The 8,429-nt window shown below is 39.3% G+C and overlaps 1 protein-coding gene across 1 annotated transcript in view; it reads left to right on the top strand.

Annotated features, from left to right (window-relative positions):
• Positions 1 to 417: 417 nt before the first annotated feature.
• The window catches only part of col16a1 (collagen, type XVI, alpha 1), a 54,788-nt gene continuing 46,776 nt past the window's right edge, over positions 418 to 8,429 (top strand). Inside the window, exon 1 of the mRNA XM_055157616.1 lies at positions 418 to 539. The gene's annotated coding sequence lies outside the window, so the exon portion shown is untranslated. The remainder of the gene's footprint in view (positions 540 to 8,429) is intronic.

Genomic DNA, 8,429 nt, shown 5'->3' with positions numbered 1-8,429 from the left:
ACACTACTTTCCCCTCATCTGTCATAATACTCTAGAACCAAGTCTTTCCTTATGCCTCCAGAAAGTCATGAATCACACAGTAAGAGGTGAGCTGGTGGGGGTATGGATTTGGGTGGTACAAAGAGGAGGCAGAGGGCAAAGACAGCACCAGGAAAAACTTAAGATAAGGCCTGAAGGAAGCATGATGATGTCATTACTGTTTCACCAAGGGATATCCCTATGAGGAGTTCAGCAGGGGCTCTGGAGAAGAGGGGGGATAGTCTGAAGGAGTAATAGGACACCCCCGAGACAGACGGAAAACTGTGAGACAGAGAGAGAAAGAGTGGGCTGAGGCATTTGAGCAAAAAGGGGAGGGGAGGAAAAGTTGAACAATCTTACGGCAAACTTTTTTTCTTCTTCTTTCCCTTCACCCAGAAAGAAAGATATACAAAAAAGGACCAAACTGGATTTGCACTGTACTGGCCTAACCCCGACCTAAACGCGCCTGGATATTCTAGCTACATGTGGACCTAAACGCGTGGATCTATCTGTCACTGAAGGTTCGTACGTTTTGTTGACAGTTTTTACTTTTTCTTAGTTTTTTCAGTTTCTTGTTTAACTATAACACAATGAGCATACTACCTTAAGAAGTAACTGTTTCACTCTATTATCTGGAACCCAAGTTTGTAATAGTCATAGTGTTGAAGCCAGACATTACAATGGAATAAGTAGATGTTCAGTTGCTGTATACTATATGGCATTCCTCCAACTATTGTGAGAACGTGGCTTCAAGTTTTCGCTTCACAACCATGCATTCCAACTCATGCAAATACATAAACAACCGCTGACTATTCAAAGCAATGTTAGTTAGCACAAAGAAGCCACGGTAACATCTGTTTTGTTCATTACCCAGCAAGCCCCTGTTTTGGGGGATTTTGCATCCTGTCTCTACAACCCCTTCCCCTCTACAAGTCCCAAAGGCTCCTCACAGTTGGAAACAGGCAGATTTATAATCTGTTGCATGCATGTAATGTGCCTTATCTGCTTTATACAACACTGAAGGTCTGAGGCTTTTTAATAGTAGGGAAGTCTTCAGGGTCTCTTGGGATACTGATTCTCCCGCAGTGACAGATAGCGGTTCCTTTGCCTCAGCCTCTGGGGAATGGAGCCCTGTAAGCGATACAAATCGGTGTCCCTGAATTTAACTACATTAAGAGGTGCTCACTTAACCTGCTGCAGTGAGAATATGGAAAGTTTAACTGCAAGCTGGGCACAACTGCACTTTTAAATGCTGCTACTGCATCGCTACAAAAACTGGAATTTAAAGATTAGTTCTTTACTATGTGGTTAGCCAGAATTAACGATACGGCCCATTTGAATATCTTAATAATAATATGACAACAGCTGACATTTACATTGTGGTTTACAAGCTTTGGCAAGCCGCTCAAAGTGCTACACTCAAGTCATTCATTCGCTGGATACTTGGTGCTGGTAAGCTTATTTTCTTGATACAAATGTTCTGAGTTGACTGATGCAAAAGAAGCTGCCAATCTGCGCCACTAGTCCCTGCCCACTACACATCACAGTCATACATAGGCCAGTTGGGTGAATGATTGAATTGTTTAGCCCAAAGACACAACAACAGCAACTGCGTTTTGAAACAGTAGCCTACCATGAGAACTAAAGGGGTTAACAATGCTATCAATAATAAAATACTGATACGGTTTGAGTCCTGACTAGTCATACTTTTAAATGTAACATGTAGACACAGATCTGTATGTTTTTTTTGTTTGTTTTTTTTCATAGCCGATGTCAATTGCTTAGCATCCAGAGCAACAGATGGCCAATGAGCTCTGCCAATATTTTTGGGCTCATATGTAGGGCCAATTTAGATTTTCTTCCATAAATGATGTAATTTTAATTTACTACAAACTCACCCACAGCCTTCATATTTTGTGCAATTATCTCTTCAAAGTATTAAATAAAGCTTACTGTGTATTTTTTAGACAGCAAGTCGGCCAAAACTAAATATCAACCTGTGCAGGATATTTAAGACCAATCACCAATATACTAAAAAGTCTAAATATTGGCCTTATCAGTCTATACTTGTAATAACATACAAGTATAGGGTGTTAAGAAATACATTCTAAACAATAACAAACAAAAATGTCACAGTAGCTTTAATGTTACTTAATATGTGGTTTGACCCTGCAGCTGAACTCTACCATAAACACATAGTTGGATCTTGTCTTGATGTCATCAGAACATGCTTCTCTTTACGTCAGTTGTAAAAGCAAAATGGGGCTGGGTTTTTCTGCGCCTGGAGTGTCTTTCTGAGCAGAGTGGCAGATATTCAAAATCGGCCTTCATAGTGGAGCTAGTAAAAACTTGCTGCAGCTGCACTTCAGTAACTCTGGATAATAGTGCGATGAAATTGCCAAGTTTCCATTTCCTTTACATCAGTCTCTTTTTGTATTATTAGAAGTGATAAGGTTGTGTCTCTTCTCTCCAAAAGGAACGTTTGTAAGATTGATTGATTTTCTCTCTTTCAGTGGTGCGTGAGCTAGTCTATGGACAAAGTTTTATTATCACTCATGGAATGTACAGCTAGTAAAAACTTGTAGTGTTGTCCTAGTTTTAACAGTCTGTGTAGCTTCCTGTGCCTTCTGGTCAATAGTAATGAGATGATGATATTAAAGCCGCAAGGCCTGTTAATCTCCAGACTTCTATAATTTTCTGTCAGAACAAGTCTGAAAAATATGATTTGTTTTGAGGCAGTCCAAACATCTGTTATCTATTGGCTGTCATTGTCTTAGAAATATTCCATCACAGTAAAAGCATGCAAACTGAAGGAAATAAAGTGGCTAGTACAACTTCAAATAGATTGTGGGCTGGACACACGCATTGTTGTTTCAGACTGTCTCTGTCTAATCAAGGCTGCAGTTTCTTGTGTTACTATGGAATATGTCCTATTGTCTCACCCCAAATTCTGAAGTGAGTGAACAAGCACACAAAGGAACGTCACTGAAATATATATATATATATATATATATATATATATATATATATATATATATATATATATATATATGCGCCTTGGACTGAGCCTTGAATTTCCATGGTACTTGTGCAATTATATCCTATTCTTCTAAGATGAAAGTAGTGCACAGTAACTTTTTAGTGGAGAACTTGGAGAACTGTTTTGCTTTGCCTCAACCAGTTTGACACTAGATGTGTGTTTTAATGCTCAAAAACACTTTGAAAAACATGAATTCCTGGTGTGGTTGCATCTCCACAGACCACTTGTTCGCCTCCATGGAGATATGTCAATGTCACACATAGAACAAAAAGTGCAAAGCAATTAAAAATCAAATGTTGGACCCTTCACCAGAATAGTTGCATAGTGTATCTTTAAGGTTGGTTTTTCACACAAATTTTCAATCTATTTTAATTTAACCAGGCTCAGGACCAGCATTAATTGTGTGTGCAGCCTCTGGCTCCATTATTTAGCATGATGAAACCAGAAGTCAAATATTTCCCGGCTACATCAGTATTTACCTGCACCTGTTCAGGCCCTTAGTATTATGAATGTGTTTGGCTTTGACTTTATGTACAGCTGTGCATCTACTTACCCATGCATTATTCAGGCCTTCAGCATCATTGCAGAATCTCTGTCAGACTTTCTCCACACACTGGAGCAGACATCCCGTGCTAGGAAAGGTGCCTCTTGTGAGATTTCAATAGAGGTCATGACTCAACACGCCGATCAGCCGCTTGTTTTCTTAGCCAAGCTCCAAAAGCTCTCTGAGCTTGTGTTTGTGGGTAAGACTTGCTGAGATTGGAGGCAAATATCTTGTAAGTGAGCTGTCCATCAATCTCCCTGCAGCAGCAGAGGACAGGGTGGGTGAGAGGGAAAAGGGAAAAACAAAAAACAACAACAGTACAGTTTTACAGCACTGTAACTTTAATATGAGCTCTTATTGGAAATATAAATAGCTATGACAAGCAAATTGTCCGGGAATACTGGATTTGTGGGAGTTTTAGTCAAGAACAGAAATATATGTCAAGTTGAATTCTACTGAATTATGAGTCCAGTTCCAACTCATAACATAAGATGACATGATTATTAGTATTTGTATCACAATAACTTTAACTATTCTCACTGTTTTTCAGTGTAGTTGTAATAAATGAAAACTTGACTCAAATGTGCTGTAATTGGCAGCTCTATATTGTAAACGGGGTGCAATTATCATACTGATGTTGAGATAGCTGGTGACAGTTAACAATTTAAACCCTACATTTGACATTTTTGTTTTCATATAGTACATCAAATAGATTTAGATTGTTGTGCAAATAATCCAGTATCCTGGAAGAGAAGCAGGAGATTCTGGATGTTTTAACACAGCTGAAGTTTTCACCATCAGTACAAGACCCGAAGACATTCCCTCACCACACCGTGGAAACATTATTTATTCAAGTCTGTCCATGCTTCTATTGTAGGGAGCATTATAACTTCTGATGATGTAGATCAGATAGAGCTATCGGCAAAGAAATGTCAAAAAGGACAGAGCCAGAGGTGTCCTTGGTACAGTACTGCAATTTCCACTTCAGATATTAGCGTTGAAGAAAACTATGAAGTCTTTATTTTAAGATGGTAACAATCAAGTTGTGAGTCCTGGACAAGAGAAGAGACCATCAAATCAACACCTAAAACATGTCCTCTAGCCCTCTGTCTCTGCTGCGTAACAGTATGCACTTTTCTCTTTATATCACATTTGATTCCACGCTGTCAAAGTCACTTCTCACTGCTCTGACTCCATTGTAAGTGATGGCAATGATGATGAAATATGCCACAGCAATAACCGAACATGGCATGCACCACAAACTTTGGAATTTTACATTTATACTGTATCCCTACGTGTGAAAGTAGAAGGTCAGTCTTTTAAAATGTTAGTAATGATTTTATGTTGAAAATATGTGACTACTGCAGCACACTAAACAGACTAAACTGCAGTTGTGTAAATCCTTGGTTGATTTCACTACAAAACACGGAATCAAATATTTAGCTAACCAATTAAGCAGTACTTTGCGATAAATTGCTGTTGTTAATCTCTTCGCAGGTGCCAACTGAGCATATGCAGCTGAGACAATGCGACTAAAACAACATCAATCAATCCTCAATTGTTGAAATAGAAAGAGAGCAACTCAGTTGAAGAACTGGGCGAATTATCACAAAAAAGCGTATGTAATTTCTATTGTTGAATTCAAAGAAGAACAACAGGAAGTAGGGTTTCATAATTTTAATTTAATATGTTTTTCTTTGGATGAATTATCACAAAAAAGCATATGTCTTTTTTGTGGTTGAATTCAAAGAAGAACAGCAGAGAGTAGTGTTATGCAATGTTTTTTTTTTCTATCTAATTGTATTGCATGTGACGTACACAGCATGTCTACAGTATGCAAAGCAATTGAAGACCTGCTTGTTGTGGCTGTTGCGGTTGTATTGGCACCTATACTAGATGTTGGATTTTGTTATTGGCTGTGAGCTGTTCAGTCATAGCTCTTATGATTCTGGTAGTTTGTGAATTGGTAATTGTTTTCCTTCCCTGCACTGGCTGTGAGCTCTGTGGCTTACCGGGCATAGGTCCAGCTCTCAGTGACCTCACCCTGCACTTCTGCCTTTATCGCCTGAATCCAGATGGGTGGTTCTGAAGCTGCAGTCGGGCCGGAGGCGAGAAGAGAAGGAGACGTTCACTGTGTAGGACATATTAGAAAGGTTATTAGGCAGGATTGGATTACTGCCAGATAATAACAGCAACGAGGTGAAACTTTCCTTCAGCATGTGCTTTCTGGACGGATGCATTATGCGCTATGTACTGCGAGCGCTTTCCCATTACTGTGATCATAGGCCATGAAGCCTGTAATAATGGTTGTAGCTTCACTGTGAGCAAACCAAGTCGTCTTAGGCTTTGATTAACCTTCCAGCGGCTTAACACAATGCAGACACGCTGGGAACTTTGAGTTAACAATGCGTTTTTGTTCAGACAAAAGGCATTTACAGATGGAACCAATGTTTGCTGAGAAAGGAAAGTATTAAAGCACAATTTACCAAAGTTGAACATTTTTAATACTGTTGTTGCAACTATAAAAATGCATTGATGTAATGTTTAGTTTTGATGTGTGACTTGGACTTGCAAAATTGTTAGTTTGTTAACTGGCTTGTTTAGTAGTTGTTGAGTGGCCACCTGCTTGCTTCCATGGAGATGTTATTGGTTTGCCTGAAATGTTACACAGCACGGCAATTAACTGATCTGTCTCCCATTCATTCAGTTACAGGACTTTTATAGCTAAACAAAACATGCATTCATACTGTGACCTGACTTACCACTCCACTAATCTCACCTGTAACTAGGCCAAGAGGTACCACTTGCTATTCTCTATAGAGACAGATAAATGTAATGCCATACTGATGCTCATACATTCCAGGCAAAGCAATAACATTTTCATTAAGACATGCAGGTGGCTGATTCTCCACGAGAAAAGTTACCCAGTGCAACTCATGTTGATTTTGCCACAACACCAGCTCCTAATCTTAAAGTTGCAATGAGTAACTTTTCTGGTAAAGAGGTATTTTTAACAATAAAAACATAAAATAAATGCTGCATAGATGTTTAGTGCAATACTGTGGAATATCCAAGGCAAAACAATCATTTCTATGGAGACAAGCACATTGCAGACCCTCAAGAAACATATTGCACATTGCACCTTTAAATATTGCCCACCATCAACACACAGCCATTTTGACTCACAGTGCAGGTAGGCAAGCATTCACAGAGTGTCTCCGGTCAGACAGGGGACAGGACACTTGCAGAGCCCCTGGGAGCCCGGGGTCACGTCTCCAGGCAGATGGGACAGGTGTGCACAGAGACAGCCTGCCTGCCTCCTGCTGCATTAGGCTCCAGCTCTATCAGTAACCAGGGCAGATTTATGGTGTCCAAACACTCAAGGGGCAGGACTAGGTCACAGGGGGTATGTTTATGCCAGTGAGTGAAAGGTCTAATCCTGTTTACATGTATGGTCAGTGTAGGGCAGAGGCAAGGAATAATAAATTCTAACTTCAGTGCCTGAATCGTGTGGTAAAATGCAGAAACAACATTACAATTGCCTGGCAACTCTATCAATGTGTCTTTGGTTGTACTCGTAAATATTAGGTTTTTGGTTGTGGTATTTGTTAACTACATACCTACTATTCGTGGGTTTCAAGCTATAGCAATGGTCTTCTGTCAACACAAGAAATTCCAAAAAATCTATAATTTTGCTTTGGGAAAGGTCCTCATGTAAACACAGGGAGGATACTTTGGCTATCATTGTAAATGTAACCAAGTTTGAAGTGGTATTCTTTCTGATGTTTGCAAAAAGTGGAAACATATTTAAAGAGTGTGCTATATTCTGTTATAATGCTGTTTCCTCATCAAAAAGGAGTTTTGTTTTGTTTAATTCACACTTGTGTAACACCAATCCTGCATATTTAGGCTCCCTCTTCTCTCAAATGCAAAACACTGTATTTTAAACTCCATACACATTTAGTAGAATCATTTGGATAATTTCAGCCCTGGAATTGTCAGTCTCTACTGGTAAATGGTAGTTGTTAACTTGAAAACTACCTCCGCATGACATCACAAAGTGGAACAGAGTATTTTGAGTTTTGAAGATGTAGACAAACAATAATAAATAATAATAATAATAACGGATTACCCAATCATGTGTGAATTAAACAAAGCACAACTCCAGGTATGTTTTGGTAACAACATTATAACATGACTTAAAGCTCAAAAGAAACAGGTTTGTACAATACAGGACCTTTACATTTCATAGTTTTGCATTATCACTATTCTGTTTGGAAATACCAAATACTAAAACATATATTAGTGCTTATATGTTTAAATGTGCCTACTCTACTCTACCTACCTTTCATAATAAGGTAGTGCAATGGGACTTTTGCAGACTAAATTTGATGATTATTCAGACAAGCCCTGAATTCTAATGTGCATGTCTGATGTGGAGCCACGTGGAAGCATCTGCTACAACACAAGCCCGAATCCAAGCCCAATCGTCTCCAGATGTGTTTATGTGTTTTGGCCCCACTGTCTGTGTGCGAATAAGAGCGTTCTGCATGTAAATCATCTAGCTTCTTCTCCTTGCCACTGCAGTGTGCAATATTAACAGCTAAACTTTCTTGCTGCAGTTGTGGAGTGGTCATTTGCCATATTCAAGTGTGGGTGTGCATGAGCGCGTGTGTGGGAGTCTCACAGCTGCCCAGCGAAAGGCCAAGCAGATGGACAGAATAATGACTATGATCAGACTTTATAGAGTAACACTCCTTAATGAGAGACATTAAGGTTAATTCGTATGCCACTAACAAAGCCTGCATCATATCACATAATTAACAC

This window comes from Boleophthalmus pectinirostris, unplaced genomic scaffold (assembly GCF_026225935.1).
Source record: "Boleophthalmus pectinirostris isolate CB_2022bp ecotype Guang Dong unplaced genomic scaffold, ASM2622593v1 HiC_scaffold_21, whole genome shotgun sequence".
NCBI classification, from domain to species: domain Eukaryota; kingdom Metazoa; phylum Chordata; class Actinopteri; order Gobiiformes; family Gobiidae; genus Boleophthalmus; species Boleophthalmus pectinirostris.
This window is presented reverse-complemented; position numbering and strand designations above follow the sequence as displayed.